General features: G+C 30.9%; 1 long non-coding RNA gene across 1 annotated transcript; it reads right to left on the bottom strand.

Annotated features, from left to right (window-relative positions):
* Window positions 1-6496: 6496 nt before the first annotated feature.
* LOC139496236 (uncharacterized) lies at window positions 6497-13756 on the bottom strand. Its single transcript, XR_011657569.1, has 3 exons — window positions 13619-13756; window positions 12791-12905; window positions 6497-7738 (listed from the first exon to the last, which is right to left on the bottom strand). It is a non-coding gene; the product is annotated as an uncharacterized lncRNA (long non-coding RNA).
* Window positions 13757-14127: the final 371 nt, after the last annotated feature.

Below are 14127 nucleotides of genomic sequence, written 5' to 3'. Positions count from 1 at the left end.
TCTTAGCTGTTATAAGACATACACTTTAATGTGAAGGGTAATTGGAAAATCATATTAACTGGATAATCTCCCGTTTGGCCGAAAAAAAAATCTAATGTCGAATAGCCTTTTTTTAATTGCGTTATCATTTACTGGACATACGGTAAACTAATGTAGATCGAGTAATGTTGTATATCATACATCTGGTTAACAATAAAGTTAAGTATACTACCAAAACAATTAGGTCTGTTAAGTATTCGGACGACTTGGATGTAGAGTCTATGAAAACGCAATGTTTTCCCATTACAATTTTGAACTTTCTACTTCTAAGCAGTAGCATACAATCAATCCGATCGTATAACTTTTACATCAATCATCTCATTCAATACGACATATGTAAACACAATAATGATTCCATCACCTTAACAAGGGTGTGTTTCATACAGTAAAACTGCTCGGATATAATTTTAGGCATAACGACATAAATCATTAAATAAATCTAACATTGGGTTGACATTATAATGTGTTCTTGTGTTAACTCATTGACGGTCTTGAAAGTTATTTCGGTTATAGAGGAAAAGTCGTCTGATATGTAATTCAGTATTGCGTCTAAAACCTGATGCATTTTGTTGTCCGTAATGATTTACGAGACTTGTGATGATTGCATATCAAGTTCACGATTTCCCTATCGACTCACGTCTGAAACGCATTCTTGCGATTTTTTATATTTTTTCTATTTCTTTTACATTAGTACATGTATCTTCTTAGTCAATTTTAAAATAGACAATATGAATATCTTTTTTATAATACATGCACAATCAATTTCTGGCGGTACATCATACAAAAAAACAACTAATGCTTTATTTGTCTGTCAATAGAACTGCTTTTACTTTCAAAAGTATATAGATTCATTAAACAAAACAAATCTTTCTAAATTTACAAATGACGACAGATATATTGTGAAGTAATAAATATATTCAGGAAGTGTTTACAATGCGTCATCTCAAAAAAGTAATCCAAATTGTTATTACCTTTAACATCTTTTATTTACTGCTCGCGTTTTGTCTTTTTTATGTTAATGTTGATTTATTATATTTATTCTACTTATCTAACTTGGATACATTTCAAATTTCAAACTATCAAAAGTCGGTTTAGCCCTTCAAGGACATTTTTGTGTTTTTGTTTTATATTTGTTGAAAATCAGTACAGTGCCCTTTTGTCCTTACATGTTCACATTATAAGGCCCCAATACCTTAACACGGTTGTTCTTCGTACACAAAAACTGCTCCAATACATTTATGAAGCAAAAAAATTAAATCAGGATAACATTAATTGTCTATGGCATAACACACTAGCGACATAACTCCGCGGTTTAAAAAATATATTTAGGAAAACAAGTGTCTGTTCTGTAATTCTCTTTTGTGTCTTACTACTTTTTGCGATTGTTTGTCGGAATAGTAATTAACAAGCCTTGTGATGTATGCATGTCAAGTGACGATTCATAATCAACTCACATATAAAATGCATGTTGTCGTTTTGGATTCATTTAAATTGATTTGTATCCTTCTAATCGTTTTAGAGACATTTGAATAACTTAGTTACGCTTATAAACAATTAATTTCTGATGACAAACATGCATTTCAAAAACTATAGACTTTATCTGTCTGCAATCAGATTAAACTGAGCATGCAATAAGAATACAAATATATACGAATTTTTAACGTATTTTTACTTTTTAAATCACAAAGATTCATAAAACAAACAATTAATCTTAATGAATTTGAAAAGTCACGACACATATATTATAAAAAGATTTATTTTTCGGTGAGTGTTTACCACAGGTGGTTTTTAAAAGGAAATCTACTCTTGTATTATCTTTAACATATTTTATGGCATGTATGGGCATTCATTGCGGATGTTTTCTTTGTCATTTTATTGTTTATTTACAAGATTTATATTGCCTATCTATTATGATTCATGTTCTGTCATCCTGCCCCGAAGGCCATATGAACTTTTGTTATCACTTAGCGTCTATCGTCCGTCTTTTAAACAAATTTTCTTTGTAGATACGGAGTTAATAATTTGGAACAGTTATCATTAGGGAATCTTTTTTGAAAAGTGTGTCCGACATGGCTGAAAATAGAACAATATGGGTATATCGCTAGTTTTGTTTATTATCTTGCAACCACAAAAGAAATCTGACCATGAAAGAAATGCTTGGAATGAGATGCGTTTTTGCAAAGTCAGTAGATTTGAAAAGGACATCGGATGAATGAATAAAAATAAAGATATTCCACGATAACGACATCTATTGAATTAGGTGTCTTAAGTTTGAAAGTAACTTCAATCTAATGTTATCCTGCCACATGTTAACGAGTTAAATATTGTGAAACAAAACGTTAAGTATATTAATTTTAACGCTATTAAAAAATTGAAGCAACACAACTGACCCAACATATTTAATTATATTTGGTGTACAAGTTTGGTTGTACTTGTACAATGTTGTAGAAAATGTATTTCAAGCTGATATTCTTTACCTGTCCTTAAATTTATATACGATTCGGGCAATTTAGGAATCGAATTTAGGGATTTATTCGAAAAGTTTACTAATTCAACACTGTAAAAAGATCTTTGATCTTTATGTTTATTGATATAAATATTGATTTTGTTTATTTTTTTATCACTTAATTTAAACTATACTAAAACTGATTTGCATTTCCCAATTTATGAGTTGGCATTTCGTTTTAAGTATTACAAAGCCTTGCACGATGGAGGTTGTACATTCAGATGTAGGTCTAAGTAATACATACCAACAATATCCAGTAGCGGTTTTTGTATTCGGTATTCGGTCCTTCCGACGGTTAACCGGTTAACCGTTGACAACACTAAAAAAAATACAAATACGACAAATACTACAAATGCAAGTTGACGTGGCAGAGTACTTTTATGTCACAGATCTGAGAAAACTGGCAGTTACTGACAGCTAGTTCAAAGCCTCTAACAACTAAGAAAACAAATCATGCATCTAAGACTAAACGACGCCAACTTTTAGATTGATACTTTTCATACTACAATGGAGTAATCGAGTTAAGTAAACTCATCATAGACATGATAGATAACAAGACTAAATTTTGTATATACGCCAGACGCGCATTTCGTCCACAAAAGACTCATCAGTGACGCTCGAATCTAAAAAAGTTAAAAAGTCCAAATAAAGTTACAAGTTGAAGAGCATTGAGGACCAAAATTCCTAAAAGTTCTGCCAAATACAGCTAAGGTAATCTATGCCTGAGGTAGAAAAACTTTAGTATTTCAAAAAAATTCAAAATTTTGTAAAACAGTTAATGTATAGATATAACCATATCAATGAAAATTCATGTTAGCACAAGTAGTATTTTTTTTTACTGTACATATACTTGCATGTGTTCTTTTTTTTTTTTTTAGATATGTTGGTCCCGTGTATTTTTTCAGGATTAATTAAGTGGTGCAATGCGGATATATTAGAAACTCAAATGTTATCATCATTTAATATCATTTATTTATGCACTAGATTAACTTTTACTCAAGTTTTGTTTTGTTAATCCATTATACCTTTTGTTATCTCGAGAATCAAAAACAGAGGGAAAAGACATCTTATTTAATCAAATTTTCTGGTTTTATTTTCCTTTATCGTACATCTATTCTTTTTTGACGAAATTAACTCTCTTTGTACATGTTGTACAATAAGTCTAAGCAACCAATATTTCATTATCTTGATTGACACTGGAGTTATTTCTAACCAAATTATATCTGCAATATACTGACTTTGTGTCTGCTGTTTTCAAATCAATAAAAACAACTTAACGTTATTTGCCTTTTCAGTCATATTGCCTTAATTATACATTCTAGTTGCAGTCCAATGATCGTGATACGTCTTAAATCTGTAAGTCGGGATCAGCGATGTCGATAATCGATTGGGATTTCGTTAAATTGATTGTCGTTATATATACCGGAATTCAAGCAAATCAAACGCCGGTCCATCATACATGCGCAGTCTTACAAAAATAGGACGACAGATACCAAAAACGAGTCAAACTCATAGATTGAAAATAAACTGACAACAAAATTGTCACAAAATAATATCAGTAAATGACAATAAAAGTGTTAAACATTCAACAATCAAATAGTTTTACATAAGCGAGTCCTTTCTCTAAATGCGTGACTACTGCAATGTCTTTCCAGATTGTCTTATATTATTTAGAATAAAAATGTTTTTATGATAAATGTTCCTCCACTTCCGGTGCTTGAAGTTGTTACTTAAGGGGGCTCGAGGGTATCAATCTATTTTTTTTCATATAGGCTTTAATTTTTTTCCCTATAAATTTATTTTATCATATACTTAATAGAAAAATGGAATAACAAACTGGGTCGCCGTTCATTTGAGCTCACAATCTTCTTTAAAAGAAGCATACATTTTTATGCTCCACCTACGATAGTAGAGGGGCATTATGTTTTCGGGTCTGTGCGTCCGTTCGTTCTTCCGTCTGTCTGTCCTTCCGTCCGTCCGTCCGTTCGTCCCGCTTTAGGTTAAAGTTTTTGGTCAAGGTAGTTTTTGATGAAGTTGAATTCCAATCAACTTGAAACTCAGTACACATGAGCCCTATGATATGATCTTTCGAAATTTAGTCGAAATTAGTGTTTTGACCCCAATTTCACGGTCCACTTAACATAGAAATAGATAGTGCGAGTGGACCATCCGTGTACATTGGACACATTCTTGTTTTAAGGTACTTTTGTTTTGTTGAACTAATAGGTGAAATAGGTGTAATATCGAAATAAAAAAAAAATAATTACAGAAATCGCTTAAATTTTACAATTGTTTAGTTTATGTACAGCTTATTTGAAAAAAATAATAATGAATATGGGTCATCGATGAGTTAAAAAGTAATTCAATTAAAAATACACAAAAATTGCACTTTTTACTAATCATGCTAAAGGGATATAATTTGGAGCTTTGTAATTAAAAAATAAATGTTTAAAATTTGGCTCAAATTTTTGTATCTTCGAGTCTCTATACGAACGTACTTGAATAAAGTTATGATTATATCGAGTCAATTAAATCATTCTATAGTAACGATGTTACCTTCGATAACTATTGGCTATGTAGTTCGATTGATTCCGCTCACAACTGTATTTGTTGAATATAGGATCTAGAAAACTAAATCACATCCTCCAATTTCCCAACACTGGAGAATATCAGTTCATCTATGATAAATTCACACAACCATTCGAATGTGAAGTTTCATGTTTTAAAAAAATGACATCCTTTAATTTCTATTTGTAGACGATGTCGAAGTAAAAATTACCATGAAACACACGCGTACGCTAGTAGTGACAAGAAAATGGATAAAACCAAATCGACCCCAATGTACGATCGAAATGAAACAAGTAGAGCAAGTAATCAAAAATCAACGTACATATTCAGAAAATTTGCAACAAAATACAGCATTATATATTATGGATAATAACTATGAATATTAACATAACAAAGAGGACAAAGGAAACATTTATACAAATGGGACGGATACAAACTTCACATATAAAGGGGTTCTACTACCTACGATCATATACAAAGCAAAGAAGTCATGGGAAACCAACAAACTAAAACGACGGATACAGATATCTATTCACATTTGAAAGGCACTGTAGCTGTTTCGGACTATTTATGATCATACACTACGTGATGGTATCCAAGATATTTATGAAGGTGATTACGACGTTTCCCATGGAATAATGACTGATGACGACTATGATGTATCCGGGAACTTAACTCGGTCTGAAGTGGAAAACGCAGATTCGTTGTATGACTAATGCTTAAATGATTGACAACAATATATATCCCGTTTGAATGATTTTACACAAGTAATATTTGGAGCCATTTATAGCTTGGTGTTCTGTGTGAGCCGATGCTCTGTGTTGACGGCCGTCCTTTTACCGTTAATGGTTTACTTTTATAAATTATTACGTGGATGGAAAGTTGTCTCATTGGCACTCATACCACATCTTCCTGTATATAAACGAGCATTTTTGTATAAAACTTTATAGCGGTAAAATTGCTAATTCAAATTATTAAATCTTTTAAATTAAACAACCATTAAGCATTCCTGCATCTTAAACAGGTTTTCAATTTCAAGAAAAGTTGGTTACTAACATCATGTTTACGGAAATGTATACAATTTCAATATTCATGCTTTATAAGTTAACTCCAACCAACGAGATTTTGAATTATAAATACTCTGTAAGTTGCTATATGACACACCTTACATATATATCAGGAAATAAAAGTTAAAGTTACTAATTGAATTTTTTCTTTTCGTTAAAAATAATACCAAGAATGTTTTTCTTAACTCTTGATATCTTTAATGGGGTAACTTTAGTTTGAGCAAAATCTCATGAAACAGTACAAAAGAAATCCAGTTGATTTGTGTTGTTTATTTATTGCATGAACAATAATCAAATTTATAATGCAGTTGTACCTTTTTGCAGCATATTAAATAATCAAATGTCTTATCTTAAATTAGTGTATGCTGTGATAATTATTTACTATTTGTATATATTACGCCGTGAAGTCTACGGAGTTTAACAAAACATAACAATTGTCGAATTATAATTAATTATGCACATACAATCTCGTAACTCTAACAGCTGTTATAGTTCCTTTCATTGCACTAGTTCTACTAACTTTTATAAAAATACCCTGTGAAGATGTAAATAGACTGATAATTGGAAGTATCGTCTATAAGACATATTCAATGCACAATTAAACAAAACAATATCTGGTGGTAAATATATGGTACTCAGCAATATATAAGAATCCGCTGCGGAATTCCAAAACAACACGACAACAGATAAAGAAGAAATCTTGGTTGAATTTATCACAATCAACACTAGTAATGTATACAATAATTTAAATGCAACCACTAACGAAGCACGACTATACCATAATGAACATTATGGCGATGACAATTTGCTGATATATGACACCCTCCTCTTTGAAGTGGTAGACGTATTCTGCATCCCTAAATTTCTTAATAATGTATATGATGGTGTCAGGCTGTTATCAACTTCGACATTTGCTTACTTTTATTTCAAATAGTATTACATCCATTAGCAATGATTAGGGAGGAAGTTTTGATAAAACTTAAGGTTTGATAAAAACACTTTTAGAGTAAATATTATAATTTCCGTGTCAAACTAATCCTGCTTCCTTTTACATTACTTTAAACATAAGAAACAATATTATTTGCAGCAAAGTATTTTGATCATCTGACATATGTTACCTTATTGTTGATATGTGGGTAATCGAATATTTACTAAAATATCTATGACAGCTTATACATGTTATATGACTAAGACTAGTCATAAGAATATTGAAAGTAGTTTTGCTAATCACTGTTGTATGTTTGATATTCAGTGGTGTAAATGGATTTTCCAATGTATATAATGGTTTAAATGCTTATCTAATTGTCTTAATCGTCAAACACTTAAAGTAAGAATTGAATATTATTTCCCCTATTCAATTTCCGTTTCAGGCTAGATTATATTTCTTTGTTATCTTAAGCGTCGATTTTGTGGTATTGATAATGTCCTTTATCATACACATTAGGTCACGTTAAAGATATTAATGTAACAGTAGGCTGCGTCTTTTTCAAATTTGCTTCTCATTGCAATGTTTACAAATATTGTAGATTCCGTTACTGGCCTCCATTACCTTTCACCTCTGTAGTAAAATAAAATTAGTAAATTAAGCATTCACAAATTATGCATTACAAATATTATCCACCAATCAGAAGAGCACATGACTTCAGTTTTATACAGAAAGCTCTCCCCTAAATGGGCGGTCTCTGATGAAGTATATTTATTTAATAAATTAACCACTATAACATACTACAGTTAAACATATTCTTGTCGATTTTTGTGTAGTTCTAAGGATAACGAAAACCGTCTTGTAAGATTAGAGGTTGTAGATCCCAAGGAAACATTCAAAACTTATAAGTCAATGGGAACCTGACAATGGCATGGCAAAAAATTACGAAAAGATAGATAAATCAACATAACACTAAGTAAGAAAAAAAGACCGAACAACACGAAATCAACCGCAAAATCTCATCCATAAATGACGACAAGCAAATTTAAGACATATTGTCGCCGTCACGAAAAATTGGTACCATGTTTTGTGTTGAAATTTTTAAAATAACAACCACATTCATTCAAGATGACGTTTTTCAATTAACGGAATCATATATCATTCCGAAAATCAACTACTGGCCTACCTTTTATTGTGTTTGCACTGTATAATCCTGACCTTCACATAATCCAAGATTGTTTTGTATGGTGGAATCCGACATTGTTATTACCGGAAGTGCTGCCGTTGAGTTCCACCTGCTGTCTATTTTCTCGTGTTTCTCAGAGCTTTTCTTTATCTTTATGCAAAAAGCGCGGGAAATTGTAGCATCATTGACAGAAGAGTAACGAATGTTATGTAAATAAGGGATCCTCATAGAAACCAAGATGGCCGTCTTACAGTTTAAATAATCTTGAAAAATGTGAAGGTCAGGATTATACAGTGCAAACACAATAAAAGGTAGAACAGTAGTGGATATTTGGAGTGGATTTTTCTTCCACTAATTGGAAAACATTAATCTCGAGTAAACGCGGCTGATATTTAAAAAAAAATTGACAAAAATCATTGTGCCAATTTTAAGTGACGGTTACTATAGTATCCCGTAGAGAGAAGACAATAATCATGTCCAAGGTCCCTTAATACAAATAAGAAAACGTTCACTATACACTACACTGGAGATTAAACAAAAAGACCGCTAAAAACGGAATTTCATTTCTTGCTGAGATTATCAAATTCTTGGTTTAGTAATCAAAATCAACCAATATTTTGCAACTTTCAAATGTTGAACTGATTATGTGGTCTTCAAAATGCTTCATCTATTCAAATACAGTATTCCTTAGTTTAAATACCTGATTAGCGAAATAAAAGTTGTACACAATATGCTGATAAATAGGAACACCTTTCATATCATTAGGTAGCTTGCTCGTAAGATCTATATATCCATTTTTATAATATACAAGGACTTTTATAAGTAATGTTGCCCATGCAAACGGCATCGAAAAAAAACCAGGAAGATATTTTAAAAGGTATAAAAGCATATAATAATATGCAAGTAATGCAAAAATTCAATTGAGGATGAATGATGATTCGGCTTCGTCGACTGAATATTCTTATGCCATACTGTGTGCAGAACCTGACTCAATTGCTCAACATGAAAACCAGAACAACAGCAATTCAAATTCGACTTGCATAGAACTAGATTTTTCGGGTGAATACTCCTAATTAGGCCATACATAGTGCAGAACCTGACGTCAGTGCTGAACAGAGCGAAGTTTCAGAAGTATATCAAAATGACAATCATAACAGTGACAGATTAATTTCACCTTAAGAAATGGTTTTATCGATAGAATACGCGTATGCCATGACGAGTGCAGAACATAACTCCATAACAACATGTAGTTGTCTACCTCAGTACTTCGTACTTTCTATTTCTGAAACAAGTGTCAATTGAATAGATCATTTATTACAAGCAACAATAGATTTTGACCACAGGGCGTGACAAGCGGGATGACTAGAAATCCCTGTTTCTATATCCGGAAGACACAGTACATGAATATTGATAACAATAGTAATTAGTTTCAATAAATAGCATGAACATAAAACAAAATCATTTAAATACTCCTTTGCCTAAGCTAACATTTGAATCAAATATGGCAATTCATTTGTGCCTATGATTTTGTGCACTATTCTGCATTGGAACCAATGAAGTTTAGAGCTTGTTGTGGTGTAGAAAGACATATTATGCACTTTTTTCCAATCAATTTTTTTTTGTTTAATTTTAGAGACCATTTATCTTTACAACAAGGCAATGTACTCATTTTTCTAAGAAAACATTATACATATCTTTTGACCCTTTATTTAATAAAACAAATGTTCTGATATCATTTTGAAGAATTGGTCCATGAACTTTATAAAGATTTTCTATAGAGATATCATGTTTAAGAAAAATTTGATATGATTGTATTGCTGATATAACTCCATTATAAACTAGAAAGTTAGATTTAATTTCATAAATACTTTTGCATTGCTCAAAAGACAAAATCCCAGTCTTTATAGAAAACAGATGTGTTACCTATTTTAATATTTCCATTATTATAAAGTGAGTCTGTTAAAAATTCTTCTTCATTTTTCTATATAAGTTTATTTTGCATTTCTGTCCATGCTTTAAAAACCTCTTTCAAAAAGAGGTTTTTACATTTGTTTGGTGGACCTAGAATTACTAGATTTTCAATTTTAATATTTTTCTATTAGCTTTTTTAGTTTTTTTATTGTTTTTAGCAACCGTCGGACCCACGTTAATTTTAACCCTTTAACATATTCTTCGATATCTGGGGTAAGTGTTTGTTTAGACCAAATATTGATGATATTTTCATTTTTTTTATTTTTGGATATAAGTGCAAAGATTTCATTTCTTGCAAATGGACCGAAAAAATTATTACTAATAGTGTAAACCTACTGGAACCCCATTCCAATGCCCACTTTACACACATGGTGTCTTGACTATATGTGTTCTGCCCTATCCACACCACCTTTGTTTTGTCTAAGTTCATACGGAGACCAGACATTTCAGCATATTTATGTAATAGGCGAAGAGATGCGTCAAGAGACTCTGGTGTCAAGAATAATTGACGGGTCATCAGCATATTGAGAGATCAAATGTTCAATATCATCTATTTCAATTCCTTCTATTTCTTTTTTTTCTAATTAATATTCCAAGTATTTCTACACATAAAAAAATATCAAGGTGATAAAAGATCACCTCTTCGACAACCTCTTTGAATTTCAAAGAATTCATATAAAAAAACAATTTTGAGAAACTGCAGAACCTATATTTTTGTAAAAGGTTCTTACCCAGTGTTTTATAGAGGGGCCAAAGTTGAAAAAGTCTTAAACGTTTCCAATGAAATTCCATGATACAGAATCGAAAGCTTTTCCAAAATCTATGAGAAGGAGCAGTCCTGGTAAATCATTAAGTTCTGCATAAAATAATATATCGTTAATAAGACGATTATTTCCCCCTATAAATTTACCAGGTATAAAACCAATCTGATCACTGTTTTTAATTTGAGGAGAACTAATTTTATACGCTCAGCTATGCAGCTTGCTGCTAATTTATATGTGGTATTTAGTAAACTTATTGGTCGCCAGTTTTTCATTAACAGTCTAGGTTTATCTCCCTTTGGTATACATTTTATAATACCTTGTCTTTGAGTAACTGATAATTCTCCCTTTTCGTAACCATTAATAATAGAGCGATATACAAATTTTCATATATCTAAATAAATCTATATTCGCAAAGCTGTTGTTAATTTCACCCTCCAAAGATTCTTTTATGGTATTTTTCTAGTTTTTTTTAATATCAGTATAAGGGATTTCATTATTAAGGTTAACATTATGCAAGCTTTCTGTTTTAGTATATAGCCTTTGGTAATAATTGATTGCCTCTTTTAATATTTTATCTCACTGATAGTGTACCTTTTTTCATTGACTAAGAGTTGATCGTTTATAGTTAATTGAATTGCTAAGTCATTATCTTCTCTTATGTTTCTCTGTTGTATACTTATGATGCATATTTTTCTTTAACTTTATTTATAGTCTCTTTAACAGCAGCTGCATATTCAATGTCATGTAAGAGTGAATTGTTAAATTTCCAAATTATAAAGATATTCATCTTTAAATGTAACATTATTGGGGAGTGCTCAGATCTATAACTGTTAAAAATGTGTACATCGTGTACATGTTGATTAAGGCCTTGCGATATTATAAAGAAATCCATTCTTGCTTGTTGAATTGGATTATTTTTTCTCCGTGTAATTTATTTAGTTCAGGGTACAACTGCCTATAGGGATCTGTTAAATCATAATTTTCTAATAAATCTAAAACTTTCTCTTTAGCTTTTGGGTTATTAACATTTTGGTAATTATATAAGTATCAAGATTTCGGTTATGGACTAAATTATAATCTCCACTTATTAGAACTTTGTGGTTGTTCAAGTCTTCTATTGTATCACACTAACTTTAGAATAAAATTCAGGTGAATCTTTATTTGGACCATATAAGCCTATCGAAGTTATTTTATTTCCTTTAGCTTCAATATCAATTCCTAACAGATTTCCTTGATCATCTTTGTTTATCCTATGTATCGTGTATTCAAAGTGTTTGATAAAAATATTGCTTCCCCTATTTTGTTTGTTGCAAAGGAGTTGAAACACCTCCTCTTCCTTGTCTGCATTAACTTCCAGCTGTATCCTAAATACACCATAATTTGTGTACAATAAGTAATACTGTGCCAAAATGAAAAACAAACATAGAAATAAAAGAAACCAGAAAGAAAGAAAATTTGAGATCATAGTGTAAATTCAAACATCTAATAACAATTAAAAACAAATTATTATTGTAGTCAAGAATAACCTATACACTTGTGTTTTTTAATTAAGGAATACTGTGTACAAAGGGAGATTATTCCATCTAATTTAAATTATAATTAAAATCATCTCCATAATATAATGTTTATACTTATAGTATTATGATGTGACTTGCAAAATAAACCCCAAAAACAGATTTTCATTTATCCGGTATTGCAAAATATTCATAGAAATCTTGTTTTGTTCGTTTTGCTATTGACAATTTAGATTAAAATCATGATTACCTCCGTTTGAGCAATACCTTTCCTAGAACAATGACAAATACCACCAATACTAAAGCTGCCGGACCGGCTATAGCTAGTATTGTCATCCAAAGTCTTTCTGGTGGAAACTGTTTAGCTGTAGAAAATAAAAAGGGATAATCAGTTAATTTGCAATTGGTACCTTTATTGATATTCAAGACTTGATTTCTGTAAATCTGAAATTGTAACATATTTTTCTCGATCTACATGTGTATTTTTCCCCGTTTTATTGTCTATTTATACATGTTATATCAAAAAATGTTCTATCAGAAGAAAACATGTTCAACTTACGGCCTTTACCAGCAAAGTAATGAAAAATATACAATAACGATTTATTTTGGCTGTTTCATCATGTACCATTGGCGTTTTCAAATATTCTCAGCATTTTTTTATTTTTTTTGGTATAGGCGAATGATAATTTCATATAGTTATAGTTATAAGCATTTTTAAGCGCTCCATTCAACCATATCATAAAGACGTAAAACGCAGTTCTGTGTGGACTTATGAGTTGAAAGGTAGTTGTGTTATACATATGTTGACATCAAGTCTTAATTATATTTGAATGGGGATAAAGTCTGGTATCTAAAATAATCATATATCTGAAATAACGTAACCCTTTCTCAATTCATCTTTTTAATTTGTATTAGTTTGATTCAAGAAGATTCCTTTAATTTATTGCTGATCGATTCTATAATGAGATTCGCTATATTTGCTCGTCAATGCAATGTTGAAGATATGATAAACTATCCCTGGACAAGTTTAGAACAAATTGTCAAACATCACAAAAAAAACATGATATAAAATACACACGTCTGCATATTGGAATGTTAGGTTCCCAAGATCTATCTGATTGACATGTTATTCTAGAAGAGCCGTCTACAATATACCCTGGAGTAACGCATGAAAGGGAAATCATCGTACCAGCTGCTCTATTTTTGTCTTTTGACTGAAATATCATTGCATCATTTTAGAGAATTGTACAGCTGTTCAATTCTATTCTCATATATATATGACATATCTGAATTGGTATTTCTTCGTGAGCAACATGATGGGTATCAATTATTGAGCAGAAACTGATTATTCTGTTTTTATTCAACAATATATTTGACCTAGTTAACAACTTACTTCACTAGTCCAGACACTGATTATTCATTCGGGAGCATATACATTGATCCTTTGCAAATGCAAAGTAAAACTTTTATATCTGCCTTTTATATGATAAATTTCAATAAAGATTAATAAAAAAATATTATTGGTGCATAAAAAATACGGTCAGAACCATTTACATTAATTTCAATAAAATTGCAAAATGTTCAGAC

This window comes from Mytilus edulis, chromosome 11 (assembly GCF_963676685.1).
Source record: "Mytilus edulis chromosome 11, xbMytEdul2.2, whole genome shotgun sequence".
NCBI lineage: Eukaryota > Metazoa > Mollusca > Bivalvia > Mytilida > Mytilidae > Mytilus > Mytilus edulis.
Note: the sequence above shows the minus strand (reverse complement) of the source record. Positions and strands in the feature narration are given on the sequence as shown.